Below are 18,364 nucleotides of genomic sequence, written 5' to 3'. Positions count from 1 at the left end.
TACTAATCAGCCTTTTCATTTCATAGGTAAGAAAGATGAGGTTGCCCAAAGGGAAATGAATTGACCAGGGTCACATGATTAATAAATGAATAGAATTAATATTTGAACTCAGGTCTTCTGACTCCAGATCCATTGCTTTTTCCTTTGGTTCTGATGTTTACCAGCTGTGGGATTGGGGAGAAGTTTCCTGACTTTTAGGAAGGGGACAATCATTGCTTCCCTCCCTGGGTCATTGCAAAGATAGTGCTTTATGAACGTTAATGTATTTTCAGAAATGGAACTTTTGTTCCTATAATATAGAGATCTGACTCTGCTTCTATACTAGCCTTACTTCGTGTTTGCTCATGTAAAACAGAATTTGATTCATGGCTCAGCAATTCCCCAGAGTTCCCTCCATTTTATGTCTGAGAGCATTGTCATTGTGATACGTGATGACTTAGCCATCATTATAAGTGATTCAGTGATCGTTATTATTGTCATTGACATCTTCCTCCTCTTCAAAAAGTCTTCCATTATCAAACTCTGATTGTTTTGCACATTTATGGCTGCTTCACAAAGAGAACCGGGGGCTGGAAAAGTCAAGAAAGACTTCAAAGAGGTAAGCCTTGAGCTGGATCTTGAACGTTGTGCATACTTGAGAAGGTAGATAGGAATGAATAGTTTGCCACAGAAGTTCTTGTTGACTACAAGAGTTACCAGTAAGAACACTAGAGGACTGTGGACCTCGGACTTTGAAGACGGAATGTAGGATAGAAAGAGGAGTAGGACTAGGGCTTGAATTGAAGAGAGAAAACTATGCAGAAGGAGATTTAGATATGATGACAATTTTGCTTTATCCAGTCATTTTGGACACATCGTATCAATATTGATATCACTAATAAAAATCTATAATTTGCACAAAAGGATTCATTTAAAAAATTTTAAGGATTGGGGGATTAAAGGAGCAATGGGATGATTTGAGGAAAAGGAGGAGATGTCTTCCTAGGAGATAGAGATGAGTGAAATGAGAAAAGACTCCAAGAGGAGGATAAAGACTTTAACAGAAGGCCCTGGGGAGAGGAGAAGGAAAAGAAGAAGATCTGGTTAAGAAAATGGTGTTTGAGAATAAGATTTGGGTTTAAGGATCATGACTTTAAATAGAGACATTATGGGCTCCTTGGCAGGGATGGAGTATGCCTTAGAGGGGCTGGTACAAATGTATTTGCCTGCAATCTTGAATTCTAATCAAAAGGGCTTTCACCTGAAAAGGAAGTAGAAAAATTCCAAAAACTTATTATCAAAGAGGTGGTAATAAACACCTTGAAAAAGACGTGGAAAGGGCCAACATCTTTTCATCAAGCACAGATAATGCCAAATTAACTTCATGTCCTCTTTTGTTGAGTTACAAGATCAGAATACTATAGAGTTTACCTAGATTTTGCCCAAATATTTCACCAAGCTATTTTTGTGGGTAAGATAGAGAGTTATGGGGCTAGATGATAATACAACTAGGTGGGTGTGGAACTAGTTAAATGACCAGAGCCAGGAGAAGCAAAATTAATGGACTAAGGTCATCTTGCTGGACGTGTCCAGTCTCCAGTATTGCACCAAAACTCTGTACTTGAGCCAACGCTGTGTGCTGTTTAACATTTTTATCAGTGAAATGGATAAAGACACTACTTAGCAAATTTGCTGATGATACAAAAGTGAGCAGAATAGTTAACACTGGATTACAAGGGCTGGATATAAAAAAGATCAACTAGTATAGAATATTAGGCTGAACCTAATAAGAAGAGATATAAGAATAAATGTAAAGGCTTACCCTTGGTTTAGAAAGCCATTTGATAAATACAAGATCAAAGAGACTTGCCTAAAGAGTAGTTCTTCTGAAAAAGATGGGATTTTTTTAGTGGATTGAAGCTTCATTTTGAGTCAACATGATGTGGCAGCCAATAAAACTAGTGCATTCTTAGACTCCATTAAAGGAGAAGGACATAGAGTTCAGATCAAGGTGAGTGATACTTTTATTGTACTCTGCTCCAGCCTCATTCAGATTATTATATTGAGTTTGGGACACACTGAGTTTTAGGAAAGACACTGATAATGTGGCACATGTACAGAGCAATGGAACCAGGAGAGCACAGGGCCTGGAGACAGGGATTGGGTGACAGAACAGAGAATCCTTAGGCAGGGGAAGAGAAGGCTCGGGGTAGACAAGATCTTTGTTTTCAGTCATTTTAAGGGTTGTCATGTTGAAGAAATATTATATTTGTTCTGCTTGCCCCCTGAGGGCAGAATGATTTAGTAGAGGGTGGAAAAGAATGATTTTGGCTCAATATAGGGAAGAACTTTCTAATATCAAGAGCTGTCCAGTCGTGAAATGGGTTGCCTTAGGATTTGTCAGTTTCTCTTCACTGGAGTTCTTCAAGCAAAGGCCAAGTGATCACTTTTGGGGGGATGTTGTAGACAGGCTCCTAAGTAAGGTACTGATTGAATCAGAATTGCCTCTCTAGTCCCTTCCAACTCTGAAGTTCTTTGGCTTTATGTGAAGGAGGGGGGAGGGTATTACAGAAAGGGAGAAAGAACACCAGATAAGGCATGAATGTGCATGGTATGTTTGGAGAATCATCCTAACTAGCTAGAGGTCAACTTTGGGGGGATCAAAGAGTCATAAATTTGGGACTTTAAGGGACCTCCATGATAATCTGTTTCAGGGATTCTCAGCCTTTTTTGGTGTCATGGACCATCCAATCTTCCTTGGCAATCTGGCCAAGCCTTTGGCCCCTTTCTCAGATTCGTGTTTTTAAATACATAAAATAAAATAGAGGATTACAAAAGAAACTAATTATTCTGAAATACAGTTATCAAACTATTTTCCAAACTTCACAAACCACAAGTCAAGAACCCCTGATCTAGTACATCCCATCCACTTGATTTTATTTTTCAAAAAATTTTATTGATAGCTTTTATTCTTCCATCACCTTCATTTCTGAATATATCCACCATCACCCCTAGAACATCATCCCTTATAATCAACTAATAAATTAAACATCAAACAATTATTAAGCATCTGCTGTATTTCAGGCACCAAAAGAAAGAGGGGAAGACCAATTCAACAAAATCAATCAACACAATGACTGGGACTATAGGTTTCCACCTCTGTAAAGAAAGGAGGGTGACTCATTTTCCCTATTTTCTTCTAGTGCCAAGCTTCTTACCAACCCACCCATTTTAAAAAGGAAAAAGCTGATTCCTATAGAGGGAAGGTAATAAGGTCATATAGCTGAGATTTGAACCCAGGTTATCTTATTCCAAATCTGATGCTCTAGCCACTATTCCATATTGGCTCATTTTACTCAAAACAATTTCAAGTTTGATCAGGAATTTTCTTTCCTTCTTGTCTAAACGAGCTGATTGAATTCAGTTATTTGAGGTTATGAGTCTACTTTGCCTGGTGATGTTCTTTTCCATTTCACTTGCTATCTTTCCATCCTTTGAATCCTGTCTTCCTATTCCAGACTGTGCTGGCCAAAGCTGCTTGCCTTAGCTGCCTTGCATCTCAATTGCAAAGGAAGCCAAGCACAGCCAATAGAAAGAGCTGGGAATGGTCAGAGCAGTTTATATTATGCCTCTTGGTTCCCCCCTCCTTGCAAAGTCTGAAAAATGACTCATCAACATTTAATAAGACCCCATGGGCCTCCCTGAAGCTGGCCAGACTAATTCTCTGGGGGGTAGGCCATGAGGCAAAGATTTCAGCTGCGTTCAATTGTGCCTTTGCTAAACAAATCCCTTTCCCCCAACAAAATGTGTTCTAGAAAATAGAATTGATTAGTTCAGGCATTCTTAACCTTTTTTGGTGTCATGGACCCCCTTTGGCAGTCTGGCAAAGTCTATGCATTTTATACATAGACTGATTGCCAGATGCAATATGCATCTTATTATAATGTTGTTGGGTTTTAAATTCATAATTGAAAGGAATTATGAATATCAGAGGTTAGTGATAGTAAAAAATGTAATTTTTCCCATTTGGGTTTACAGAGCCCCCCTGAAATCTACCCATAGATCCCTTGTTGGTCTATGGACCCCAAGGTAAGAACTCCTGGGTTATTTAAATTTTATTGCTTATAGTTAAACCTGGTTGCAATGATAATAAAAATATATCACATTTATTTAACATTTTAAGATTTTCAAAGCCCTGCCTGCCCTCATCCTTACAACATTACCATGAGGAAAGTAGTACAGACATTATCTTCATTGACTGAAGGGGGAAACTAATGCACAGAAAGGGAACTTGTGATACCTCCTGTGTCAGAGCTTGGAAGTCAAATCCAGTGTTCTTTCTAATGCAGCATCTGGCATTATGGGTCATATTAGCCAAGTTCACCCCATGAACATCACAAAATGGCACAAAAAATGTAAAATCCTTGATAATCAGTGCAGGAGAAAGATCTCTCATTTGGAGATACAGGTTGTTGGTTCCCACTCCTGATGTTTACTACTTAACATGATTTTGGGTAAATCATTTTGTTTTCCACTGTTTCCATGTCTGCAAAATGAAGAGGTTGGGTTAGAGGGCCCCTGATGCCCCTTGTAGCTCTCCATCATTTCTCATCCTATGACTGGAATTGGGGTGTCGTGATCACTTTTGAATGAGGTCATGGAAATTCATTTCAGGAATTAATTATAAATTAAATACTTGAGCTTTGCCCGGTGATGGGCCTGACTTGGGAATAGTTGAAGAGCCATTTGATCTTTCCATTTGGGTTCCTATTTTGATACCATCTACTCTCTTCATCCTACTCAATTACCCCCTCTAACCAGTTCTGCTGCCAAAAGTACCAAACTCATCCTCAGCACCAGCCCGAGTAGTTTAATCTTCTCCATTTGAAAAGCTTGCCTACCTGCATCCCAAGAATAAAGAAAAAAGAGAAGATTGAAGTCACTCGAAAGATATCATGATATTTTTGAGCCATCTTGTCCAATACTCTCATTTTACCTAGGAGGAAACCAATGTAGTAACTTCAGAGCCTTAAGTGCAACTATTGCAGCATGAAACATGCTCTCTCACTCAGTTGGGGAGGGCATATCATTCTGGGGAAAGAGTTCACCTGGAGTGTAGTCTTAGGGAGAGGCAGGGATAAACCAAAAGGTGGTTTCCTATTTAGATTTTTCTATTGCTAATGAAGTGCTTAGCTCAGTTGTCTTTATGCTGCTGAAGGGACAGCAAGTACTATCAGCACCTTGTAAATGTTGGTATATTGGACCAAGATTCATTTGCCATACCCTAGTTACAGACTCAACTGAGCAAGCGGCAGAATTGTTATTTGAACCCAGGATCTCTGATTCCAAATCCATCACCCTTTCTGCTACATTAAATCTTGAATATCAACAAAACAAGTCATTATGCTAAGTCTATTTGCTTTGTTTTGATGCATTCTGTTTTGACATCACAGATACATCCCCACCAGACACACTTGCAAAAGCAGGCAGGAAGTACATTCCCTGAAAAGAGTTATGCAAAACTGACTAATAGAGTCATTGTGCAGAACGAAATCGAAATCTGTGCTGTCAAACTCCAGAGGAAGGCTTGCCAAGAAAAAAACCACTATCACCCTGAGACCGAAGCAATGACAGGACTAAATCCCATAATTCCAGAATTTTCAAGTTGAAAAGGCCATTAGAAACTTGGGAAAGAGCCCCCATCATAGTATCCCCACCAAGTTATATCTAGCCTAGAGGGCATCAAGGAAGGTTTCTTGAAGGAAGTGGGGTAGATTTTAGTGAGAAAGGATGGGAAGAGTAATTTGTCTGGATCAAAGGGTATGTAAAGGAGGGAGCAGTGGGACAAGAGACCAATGGGAACCAGCTTGTGGAGGACCTTAAATGCCATTCTAAAGAGTATGAACTTTATTTGATAGGTGATGCCGAAGCATTGAAAGATTTTGAGCAAGGGACTGACGTGCTCAGAGTTATGCATTAGGAAACATTATGCTGACAGTCTGTTAAGATGGATTGGTGTGGGGAGCAACTGCAGATGGAGAGACCAGTTAGGAGGTTATCACTCTTGTCTAGGCAAGAGGAGTTTGGGGAGAGGGGACTAAACAAGGGCTTGTAGCAGTGGGAATGAAAGGGGGCATATGAGAAGAGGGAGAATCTCTAGGATTCAGTGATTGATTAAAAATGGGAAGGAAAGGGAGGAGGAGGGGAAAGGGGACCCTTGTTTTCTGAGCCTGGGTGACAGGGAGGATGGTGAAGCAAGTGTCTGAAATGGAAAAAGTTGAGAGGAAGGATCTGACTTCACAGGAGACTTAGAAGGGAATTCTGAACAAATGTGTAGCTCAAACTCCATGCTGTTATTAATGCCAAAGAACACAGGGGACTTTTTGTTGCTGTTATTCTCACTGGACTATTTGTTAGTGAAGATGGATCTCCTAGATCCTGAACACTCTTTACAAGGGAGAGGTATGGCGTTATCTGCTTCACAGCAATTTGTAGGGTTGGTGGCAGTTACTATGCCAGCCAGGTTCAATCACTGAGAAGATAAAGGACTGTCTGCACCAGCCAGCCTAACAGGCCAAGGGCCGATAAGATGTGAGTTTAATCCCCAGAGCATGGAGCTCAGGAACACAAGGATTGGGACAGAATGCAGTTTGCCTTCTCATCACCACAGGGCACAGAATCTCTGGGCTGGGAGGGACCTTGTGGGCCATCTAGGTCAACCCCTGCCTGGTCAGAGAGACCTTCTGCAATGTTCTGTGGTGATAAGAGAACTCAGTACTCCAAGAGGCAGCCTGTCGCACTTGAACAACTCTAATTTGGGGGAAGCTTTTCCCTGCCTTGCAATTCCAGTACTTAGAAGACTCATGCTCATACATATAGGGCTGAAAGGGACTTCAGAGGCCATCTGGTACAACCCTCTTGTTTTACAGAGAAGGAAAGTGAGGCCTAGAGAGGTTAAGTGATTTGTACAAGGGTCTCACAGCATCCATCTCCAAGCATTCGTTGATGAAGCTATTCTAATACCCTTGTGAAATCAATGCCAAGCTCTCTCTGCTATCCTTCTTGGGTGAGTTTTCATCCAGTCCTACTTCTGAGTCTTCACATTTTCTTTATATCAAGCTGAAATCAGCATCCCTGCAAATTCCCTTGGTTGTAGCTGGTTCTGCCCTCTGGGGCCCAGCAGATCAAGTTCAGTCTCTCCTCCATATAACGTTTCTCCGAATAAGGGTGGACAGCTCTCATTCTCCACCTTGCCCCACATCATTTCCAACTCTTGGCTTCTCCAGGAGAAACCTCCTCAGTTCTTTAACCTGATCCTCATTTGGCTATTAGCATGTTATCAAGCTGCTAGTCATGATACATTGGTATTGCAAAGTAAGGGAGGAAGCACAATTGTTTTGTTCAGGCATAAGGATGAGGGTGGGGTGCTAGATTTATTGTTCCATCAGCATGAGGAACTCCCAATGAGGAAACTCCCTTTAGGTGGCTTAGTAGCCAGAGTGCTGAGCCTCAAATCAAGAAGACCTGAGTTTAAATTCAACCTCAGATGCTTATTAGCTGTGTGACACTCACTTTCCTCATCTATAAAATGGGGATAATAGTAATTCTCTGCTGGGTTGTCATGAGGATCAAATGAGATAATAGTTGTAAAGTGCTTAACACAGTGCCTTAAGCATAGTAGGTGCTATAGAAATGCTTGTTTCCTCCCCCTCTCTCCCTTCCCACCATTGAAACAACTTGGGCTTGTTTGAAATTTAGAATCTTAGAGAATTGTCTGGAGCTGCTAATTGGTGTAGAGACTTGACTGGAGTTACCCACCCTGGATCTCTAACCACTATGCAATGTTGTCTCTTATATCAAAAGTATTATTTTTTTCTGTTTTATAGTTGAGTACTGAAACTAAGAGAAGTGATTTAGTCAAAATCACACAGCCTATGAGTAGCAGAGCAGAGAATGAAACACAGGGTCTATGTCTAGGAGTCAGCTCTCTTTCTACTGGCTCTCCCTAAGCCTCTGACCTAAAGTCACCAGTAACACATGGGAAAGGGAGACCAGAAAAACCATAGCCTATTCTTTTCCATTCATCGTTACAGGTCCCTTTATAGTCCCAACTGTATTTATACAGTCCTTACTTTCTTCCAAATCATGCCTTAGGTTTCCTGCATTAATATGTCACTCCCCATGAGTGCAGAGGTATTTATCTCTTGATGGCTAGATCTAGTGGAAAGTGTGACTCCCCCGATGGTACTGAATCCATTCCCTTGCTAACAGGCACTTAGGTTATCATCATGAGAGGCAAGCACTAAGGACATCATGGCTCAACACAGAACCCCCAAAACATTTCATGTGCACTTAGGAGAGCCCTGAGTTTAAATGGTATTCCAACATTTATTATAAGTATTTTAGGGCAAGGCATTTCCTTTTTCTAGGCCTTGTTTCCTCATTTATAAAATGGATTTAATAATGCTTCTACTACCAACCTCATACAAATGTTGTGAGCAAAGCCCTTGGGAAACTTTCAGGTGCTAGAGAAAGCAGAGTTTTCTTTTTATGTCTGATTTTAGAGTGTCACTTCTTAGATATGGCTCTGTTGGCAGCTCAGGAAATGTGACAGAAGGTACCAGGGTAAGCTTTGAGGTCTCTGAGCTAGCCCCTGAATCAGGAGTAGATGCTTGAGATGCTTTGGTAAACTCATTTGGGAGAGTAATCGTTCAATATTTATCAAGCACCTACTATGTGCCAGATATTGTGCTAAGCGAAGAGTGGGACATTGAGTGGAGAGAGCTGACTCTTCAGGCGAATGGAAGCTGCTTGAGTATGAGGATGATTTCCCATTTGTCTTCTAATTTTCCACACCTAGCTTAGTGCCTTAATAAGTGGTTGTCAAGTTGCATTAGAATGTAAGCTCCATGGGGCATCTAGGGAGCACAGTAGATAGAGCACCAGGCCTAGAGACTGGGGGGGAGGATTAGGGAGTTAGGAGTGTGGTTCTGAGTTTAAATTTGGCTTTCAACACTTCTTAACTATGTGACGCCGTACAAGTCACTTAACCCTTAACCCTAGCTCTTACTGTTCTTCCTTGGAACCACTACTTAGTATCAATTCTATGACAGAAGTTAAGGTTTTAAAAACAAAACAAAAAAAAGAATGTAAGCTCCTTGAGAGTAGGTACTGTTTTTGCTTAGCAGTGTTCGCTTCTTTCCTATTAAATACCAAATAAATGCTTATTGATTGAATTGTTGAATTCAGAGGCTAATGCTGAACCTTCATTAGACTTTCTTTCAGAATCCCAGGATCTCTGTTTTGGATGGTACCTCACAGGCTCTCTAATCTAAAAAATACATGAATGGGGATTTCTTCTAGCACAATAGTGTCAATCTCAAACATAAACCAATACCTGTGGGTCACATATTGCCTTAGAAATTCACAAACTTGCATCACCTAGATTGTATTATATTTTGATTTATTTTGTTAGACATTTCCCAGTTCCATTTTAATCTAATTCTGGCAGAGGGTTTGGTGCAGTCCAGGCCATGAGTTGGACACCTCTGTTCCACAACATCCCTGAGAAATGGTCATTTAGCTGCTGCTAGGAGACCTCTACCAAGGGAGATTCCATTGAGTCCCCAAACTTGCCCCTTCCTTTTGGGACAACTTTCATTAATAGGAAGCTTGTCTTTGCAGCAAACCCAAATCTTGGCACCTTCTACCCATTGCTGCTTGTTTTGCTTTCTGGGGCTAAGCAGAATAAGTTGAATCCCTTTTCCATGTGATAGACATTTGACAATCTGGAAATGGCCCTCATGTCCCTTCCAAGTCTTCTCCTTTCCAGGCTGAACAGCCCCAGGGCCTTCAGCTGATCCTCATATGACTTGGTCTCTCTTATTATAGTAGTCACACTCTTCTAGATCCATTTCAGTTTCTTATTGGCCTTCCTTGGCAATGTTGTCTTTACTACAACATGGCAGATATCAATTCTAGTGTTAGAGCTGTCCTTCAGGAGGCAATAGTACCTGCACGGGAGAGTGAACAGGAGGCCCTATGTTCTACATTAGCCCATTCTGAACCGAAGTTGAATTCTTGGTGCTTTGTGAGTATGATATCCAAAATAGTCTTTCTGTACTTTTTGACACTTAGTGCCACCTTTAAGCAATCTGTCAGGGAAACCAAGGTTCTGGATTGGCAATGTGTTCTTTTCTAGCCACTTGATGATGTGAATTGATAGCTCTCAAGCTTCCTATATCTTATAGGCAGGTCTTGGAAAGTTTTCAGAAACCAACCTGGAGAAGTAGGTTGGTCAGGGGCCATAGCTGAGGCCGATTGTAGAGAAAGGCGATAGATAAGGTCAGGCTAGACACAGATCAGGGCATGCAGATTTCTGGAGATATCAGTCTGGAACAGGAGGTAGCTGTGATCAGATAAGGCAGGAATATAGGTTTCAGCATTTGAAGGGACCTCAGAGACCATCTAGGACAACTCCTTCATTTTACAAAAAAAGAAACTGAGGCATAAATAGAGAAAAGCTCTTTGCTAGTCTAAAGTAGTTGAAGAGACAGAGGCGAGTGGGGAGAGAGAACAAGAGAGATGGGAATGAAACAACCAGTTCCAGCCCCTTGATTAGAAAGAGCTTCAGGAGACAGACTAGGACCATGGAGAGCTCCTTGGGAGCAGGTTTTTCCTTTGACAAGGCAGCACTTCTTATGTTAAAGGCACTTTCTTGTTTGTCTTAGAGTTGGCACCTAGGGACTGGGGGGGAGGGGGGGCAGGGTGGCTATCCATAAGACCTTTCAGTCTCTCAATTCTGCAAACATTAAGCACCTACTGCTTACTATCTCACAACTCTATCAGATGTATTCTCTGCATCAAATAGGAGGACCATGTCTTTTACACTGACTAGGGCTCCACAGGCAAATATCTGTGTCCTGAAAAGATCTGTCTTATTGGTCCCAAGTTGCTTCATCCACATAATTGTTGAACAACTCAGTTTACAAGGGCCCTAAATCTCTTGGGCTCAGGGTTTGGGCCAAAGCCGAAAACCTAATAACAGGAATTAGAATTCATTTGGCTGGCTCACTTAAATTTTTTAAAGCAAGGTATAGTGATTCTTCTATGGGTCTTTTGGCTTCCAGGGACTGACACAGCAGATAATTAATTCTTAGGCTTCAGGACAACCACTGGGCATGGCCCCAAGGCTCAGGAAAAGCAGCTGAAAATATTTCTGGTAGACCAGAGAAACTGGCTAAGGACAGATTTGAGAATCCTGTCAAGGGAGGAAATTTCTGGAGTTCTGCGTTACTTACCTGCTTTGGACCTTGGTTTTTCTGCTAAAATGAGAAAGTTGGAGGAGATAACCTTTAAGGGCCTTATTAGCTCCAGATTTCATGGTCTATAAATAGTATTTAGGGTCTGTCCTTGAACTCAAGTATCTCAATTGTGCCAAGCTGGTTTTAGTTCCAGATATGCAGACTCCCTGCTGACTTTGTGAATTTTCTTTAGACCTACTTCTACGGGTGTATCCACACCCCCTATGCCATATGATTCATAGTATCTTAGATTTAGAAGGTACCTCAGAGGGCATCTAATTCAACTTTTACCTGAATAGGATTCACCACTCCCAATAAGTGGTCATCTGGTCTCATCTCAAAGATCTTTGATAGTGGAGAACTCATTACTACTCAAGATACTCTTACACAGCCTTAATTGGTAGGAATTGAAGTGCGTTGTGGAGCAGAAAGAGGTCTTGATCTGGGGTCAGGAGACAGATTTGAAACCCTGCCCTGACACTTACTAGCTGAATGAACATAGACAAATGACTTCCTCTTTTGGGGCCTGAGTTTCTTTTTCTGCAAAATGGAGATACTTGCATTCTGTAACTCATAAGTTGTGAGAAAAATGCTTTGTACTCTTAAAGTGCAATGGGAATGGGATTTATTGTTGTTATAATTAAGAACTCGTTAATAAATCTACCTCTCTAGGTAAACTCTTGAAATTAGAGATTATGTCCTTCTGGGATGATTTCCTAGATAAACACCAACATGGCACAGTAGAAAGAGCACTGTCTCTGGAATCAGAAGTTCTCTGTTCAAATCTGCCTTCTGCAATTTGGAATTATGCCTAAAGGGCTTTAAAAGAATGCATGTCCTTTGATCTAGCAATACCACTACTAAGTTTGTATCCCAAAGAGATTTTTAAAATGAGAAAGGAAAACTCAGAATGGACGAATGACTTGAATATAAAGAAGGAAACTATAAACAAATTAGGTGAACACAGAATAGTATACATGTCAGAACTTTGGGAAGGGAAAGATTTTAAAACCAAGCAAGACTTAGAAAGAGTCACAAAATGCAAAATAAATAATTTTGACTACATCAAATTAAAAAGTTTTTGTACAAACAAAACCAATGTAACTAAAATTAGAAGGAAAGCAACAAATTGGGAAACAATCTTCATAACAAAAACCTCTGACAAAGGTCTAATTACTCAAATTTACAAAGAGCTATATTGTACAAAAAATCAAGCCATCCCCCAATTGAAAAATGGGCAAGGGACATGAATAGGCAATTTTCAGTTAAAGAATTCAAGACTATTAATAAGCACATGAAAAAGTGTTCTAGATCTCTTATAATCAGAGAGATGCAAATCAAAACAACTTTGAGGTATCACCTCACACCTAGCAGATTGTTCAACATGACAGCAAAGGAAAGTAATGAATGCTGGAGGGGATGTGGCAAAGTAGGGACATTAATGCATTGCTGGTGGAGTTGTGAATTGATCCAACCATTCTGGAGGGCAATTTGGAACTATGCCCAAAGGGCGCTAAAAGACTGTCTGCCCTTTGATCCAGCCATAGCACTGCTGGGTTTGTACCCCAAAGAGATAATAAGGAAAAAGACTTGTGCAAGAATATTCATAGCTGCGCTCTTTGTGGTAGCCAAAAATTGGAAAATGAGGGGATGCCCTTCAATTGGGGAATGGCTGAACAAATTGTGGTATATGTTGGTGATGGAATATTATTGTGCTCAAAGGAATAATAAACTGGAGGAATTCCATGGGAACTGGAATAATCTCCAGGAGTTGATGCAGAGTGAGAGAGCAGAACCAAGAGAACATTGTACACAGAGACAGATACACTGTGGTACAAGAGAACGTAATGGACTTCTCCAGTAATGGCTTTATAATGTCCCTGAACAACCTGCAGCGATCTACAAGAGAAAAAAACAACTATCCTCAAGCAGAGGACTAACTGAGGGAGTAAAAACACGGAGGAAAAGCAACTGCTTGACTACAGAGGTTGAGGGGACATGATCAAGGAGAAAAGCTAAATGAGCGCCCTAATGCAAATACCAACAACAAGGAAATGGGTTCAGAGCAAGGACACATGTGATACCCAGACGAATCGCGCATCAGCTAGGGAAGGGGTGGGGGGGAAGGAAAAGAAAATGATCTGTTTCCAATGAACAATGTATGAAAATGACCAAATAAAATAATGTTTTAAAAAAATGAGAAAGGACCTATTTGTATAAAATATTTGTAGTTACACTTTTTGTGGTAGCAAAAAAATGGAAAATGATGGGATGTCCCTCAATTGGGGAATGGCTGAACAAATTGTGGTTTATGATGGTGATTGAATACTATGGTGCTATAGGGAATGATGAATTGATGGATTTCTATGAGAACTGGATAGGCCTACATGAACTGATGTGGAGTGAAATAAGCAGAACCAGGAGTACACAGTACCTGAAACATTACAGAATGATCAAATATAATTGACTTTGCTACTAATTGCAATGCAATGATCCAGGACAATCCTGAGGGACTTATGAGAAAGAACACTATCCACAGCTAGAGAAAGAACTATGGGAGTAGAAACAGAAGAAAACATATGATTTATCACTTGTTTATATGTGTGTATGATTTGGGGTTTGAGTTTTAAAGGATCACTCTATTACAAAAATGAATAATAAGGAAATGGGTTTTGAGTGATAATATATATATAACCCAGTAGAATTGCTTGTCAACTCTGGCAGGCGGGGAGGGAAGAAAGGAGGGAGAGAACATGAATCATGTAACCATGGAAAAATATTTTTAAAATAAAATTTAAAAAAATCTGCCTTCCGATGATAACTAGCAGTGTAATCTTGGTTGTCACTTTTCCTCCCTGAACCTCAGTTTACTCACCTTTAAAATGGAAAGTCTCTTTCTAGCTCTAGAGCTAGGATCTTTAGACTCTTGAAGTAGAGGTTCATCAAACATCTGGCTCCCCTGTTTGTACATAAAACTCAGATGGAGCATTGACTGCCCTCAGCATGGTCACTTAGAACAGCCAGTACCTCATTCTGCAGATCCCCAATCTGTTAGATGAACTCTGGGTGGCTAGAATGTATCTGCTGGAGATGAGGGGAGAAAAGTAATTTATAATCTTGTTCACATTAAAGAAGAACATTAACTCAAAAGTCAGGAAGAGTCAGTGATGTAGCTTGGTGACCAAAAAAGAGCTAAAATTATCTTGGGCTACATGGATAGAATCATAGCATCCAGAATGAGGGAGGTGATAATGCCCTTGTCCTCTGCTTCAGTCGGACCCTATCCAGAGGATGATGTTTGGATCTGGCTGACATTTTAGGATGGTAATTAACAAGGTAGAGAGCAGCCAGAAGGGGGTGAACATAAGAGAACAGTTCAAGTAACTGGAGATATTTAGCCTGGAGCAGAGAAGTCTGGAGGGGGGCACACAAGATAATTGTCTTCAAATATTGGGAAAGCTGTTACGTGGAAGAAGGATGAGACTTGCATTGCAGGACCCCAGGGGACAAGAGCATTGGGTGGAAGGGAACACATCCAATGAACAAAAGGTATCTGAACTGCCATAAGAGCTTCAGAGGATTTTGAAGAGGAAAGCAGGTCCTTCACTACCTTAGGAGATAGTCGATGTCTTCAAGCAAAGACTGGGTGACTACCTAAATGTGTGTGGAGGGGTCTATTCATGTATGGGTTTGAGAGATGTCTTCCACATAGGTGATTTTGGAATTCTGTCATTAAAAGAATTTTCTCTGGCATTTCAAATCTGTACTTATGCTTTTCTACCTCCAACACCCCTTCAGTAATTTAGCCTTTTGTGAATGATATTGTCTGAGGTCTCCTATAATGATATGTCATTACAGATTTAGGCTATATCTTGATTTGCCACCCCCACAGCACCTCTTGAAATCCCACTTTATACAGCCTACATCTGGCCAGTGCCTCTGGGAACACTCTGGGAGAACTTGATCCTAACTATTGGTGAAGCTAGCAAATTCTAGGCAGAATTCTTGGATTAACCTCTTAAAATTCTCTTGCACAGGAAATTAAGATGGGCCTTCAATAAATCTGGGCTACCTCAGATTGACATCTCATCTTTGTTAGCGCCCGTAGGGCAGGGATAAGAGCAAAAGGTGGAGGGAGCCCTAAATAGTACAACTCATATGAAGATTCTTAAAGGAATCCTACCTTGGACTGAAATGTTCTATTAAGCTAGGCTGCCATTTGCTCAGATGTTGTGCATTGTCTTATGGACTCCATAAGTCTCTTCCTCTACCCTCCACACACATCTAGCCTGACTACTGATTCATCCTTCATTTCATGGGCACTGCTAAGACCTCTAGACCTGCTGATACTGGTAAATTCTGGTATGACCCAAAGTATTCTGGTTACTGCACTGCCTCAAAAATACATAAATATACATCATGAGTTAAACCATCTCCTCAGGTTACCTAAATAGTTAAAGGCATCCAATGATTCTTCAGATGTTCCAGGATTATTAACCTTTCATCCCCCAGTACTCCTTATGTAATTTATTGGGCAAATAGTTGTTTTTCCCAGGTAGCACCCTTTTTTTCAACAAACCTTTTAAATACTCAGGCATCAGAAGCCCAGTCCCCAGGTACACTGACCCCTCTCAACCCCAAGCTATACTTCATAGTTGAAATTCATGCATTGAATATTGTCGTCAGACAGCATATGATACTGACCTGGGAGGCCTGTTCTCCTTTGCCTCTTCCCCCCCTTCAAGAATGAACAGCTGCAGAGTCTAGGAGAAAAACAACAACAACCTGGTATATTAGGGGCCCAGCGCTCAGGAGTGACCTGTGTTGATCACTGTTACATTTACATTTACAGGCTGCCAGACGGTTCAGCCAACAACAGCTAGGTTAGTGCCTGAGCTTTGCTCACATTAATTTGTGCCTTATCAAAACCACCCCAAGTTCTTCCAACAAATGAGTAAACGTTTTCCTTAGAAAACTGGAATGTGTGCCCCATATTCTAAAGCCAACTGATCTCATCCTGGTGTTGTAAAGAGCAACCTAGGAACAGTTGATCATTCCCTTTAATAGGAATCTACCTGACCCACAAAATGGTAAAAAAGTGACTTCTTTTGATTTAGAAGACCTGAGTGGGTAGAAGAGTTGGTGACCTCAGCCATTGACTGAACAGATTATCACACTGTTTTGTGTCTAGCAGCAGATCTTCCTTCTCTGGAACTCCTCCTAGCTTAGACAGATCACTAATGACCAAGTTAACTCTAGGGTGAGGGGCTACCAATGTGTAAACTAGATATAATAGGTATTCTTTCTTAATCTAGCCTGGTTAGTTTTAACAGAGTAATAAGGCTTCATTTCATCAAAAGGATGATTGGCTTCATTCACTCATTTTTTCCCCTCAAACCCTAGGGCTATGTTGATGAACTTATGGCACATGTGCCAGCATGTGCTGGAGGAGGCTGCTCCCTTACCCCTCTCCACGCATGCCTGAGGACATTTCTCACTTCCCCCACCCCTCTGGCTGGCAGTCCAATGGGAGTTCTTCCTCCCTCCCCTGTCTGGGGTAAGGTGGGGAGGAAGGAGGCTCACATGTGGGTTGCAGTTTGGGCACTTGGTATCTAAAAGGTTCATCATTACTACAGGATCCTGTCATCTTTTCTGCCTAGACTTGAATTGTAATCCCTGTTTCAGATTCAAACTGATACATACCAATTCCTCCAGAATTCTAATCTGGAAGCTCTATGTCTGCGGCAGGTGTCCCTTTCCTCAGTTTACTCTCATGGCCAAGCCCAAGTTCTTTCTCTCAAGACCTTGAATTCATCTCCTTCCAATCAATTCATTTATTCATTTCTGCATACTCACTGAGCATCCTCCACCTTTGATCAAATCATCATGTTTTCTGATTCCCAGTCTCTTTCAACAGCTCCCTTTCTTCTCTAAACCTTCCTTTGTATCTGGTTACCAACTTGCATTGAATGTCACAGAAGTCATTAATTTCATGTAAGTCACTTGACAATTAAAGACTCATTTCATTGGTCACTTTTGAATCCAATAACCTTTTCAAATATAGAAACTAGGTGGGGCTACAGTACAATTCACAATAATTTAGGGGAAGAAGTATTTCTTCACAAGGACCTGTTAGCTTCAAAGGGACCTCTTGACATTGGCCATAGAATTCTTGTCACAGAGTGCTAGTAAGCCTTCTGTTTGTACCCCTCCCAAGACCCTTAGGTCAGGGTAGAACCACCGTTTATCTTTGATAACAATATGGATAGACCCAGAGGGCTTCACAAGGAAACTCCATTCTCCCAGAGACCAAAACAGATCAACTCTGTTCAGAGCTGGGGGTTTATAGCTGACACTCTGGGTGGGGCAAAAAAACTCATCCACACAGTGTCGAAGTAGGGAAGATATATATATATATATATATATATATATATATATATATATATATACACACATATATATATTCATTTGTATTTATATATCAAGAAATGAGTTAAGAAACATACATACATACATGTACATATATGGGAAGAAATAGGCTAAGCAAGTAATGAAACTACAGTAGGTAATCCCACTGCCCAAAGCATCCCAAAGCTCAGTAGTGTAACCCAGGCAAATAACAAATCAGGATTTAGATAATGGAGTCCATAACCAGTGGACCAGTGGTGAAAGGACTTCTTTGACTGGAGCATTCGTCTTCTCCATTGCTGAGTGGCTGCTTTTGATGGACATGGCTTATTCCCACTGTTGTGGGGGCCAGGTGCTGACCCTGCAGGGCCTGCACCAAGAACGATGACAGTGATCCCCTAAGCAGGGCCCCAGACTGAGCCCTAACCCTGGCGCCAGACTGAGCTCTGACCCTGACCCCAGACTGGCCCTTAAAACTGTCCACTTGAGACAAATATCCTTGATTCCAAAGGAAGGAGTGAGAAACGATGGCTGGCTCAGTACCAAGCCATCTCTAGTCCTGGAGGTGTCACTGGAATTACAAGTCCCACTGACAGTGGGTCAGGAGTTTTGTTCTCCCAAGGCAGCCTCTTATTATTGGGAGGAATAATAATGTTTATCTAATACTTCACATA

The sequence above is a fragment of the Monodelphis domestica genome, chromosome X (assembly GCF_027887165.1).
Source record: "Monodelphis domestica isolate mMonDom1 chromosome X, mMonDom1.pri, whole genome shotgun sequence".
NCBI classification, from domain to species: Eukaryota; Metazoa; Chordata; class Mammalia; order Didelphimorphia; family Didelphidae; genus Monodelphis; species Monodelphis domestica.
Note: the sequence above shows the minus strand (reverse complement) of the source record.